This window comes from Geospiza fortis, unplaced genomic scaffold, assembly GCF_000277835.1.
Source record: "Geospiza fortis unplaced genomic scaffold, GeoFor_1.0 scaffold16, whole genome shotgun sequence".
Taxonomy (NCBI): domain Eukaryota; kingdom Metazoa; phylum Chordata; class Aves; order Passeriformes; family Thraupidae; genus Geospiza; species Geospiza fortis.
This window is the reverse complement of record NW_005054302.1, coordinates 13094821-13095226: the sequence shown is the minus strand read 5'-3', so window position 1 is coordinate 13095226 and position 406 is coordinate 13094821.

The following is a 406-nucleotide window of genomic DNA, read 5'->3' as shown; positions in this document are numbered from 1 at the left end:
CCCAAACAGCTTGGCTGTTCTGACTTTTCTGGGACAGGCAGATCACACTTGCTTTGGTCTTGGCCAGAAATTTGCACCTGGGTCAAAGAATCCTGTCTAATAAAAACTCTTTTGAAATCAGGATGTTTCAAGAAAGTCTTTTCTATTAATAGAAGTTCATAGAAACCAAACCTATTTTCCTAATGAATTTCCAATCATACCCTGCTACAGGTAATTTTTCCTGCTGTGTTCTGGTCCTTATGGGAATGAGGATGATGTGGAAGATGATATTATGTCTTACCAACAGGATTCAACAAAATGCTTGGAAGATGATATCATGTCTTATCCACAGCATTCAACAAAATTCTCCTGTCCAAAAGTCACGTTTTTCCTGAATCATTGCAGGGTTTTTGTCACTCTGAATGGA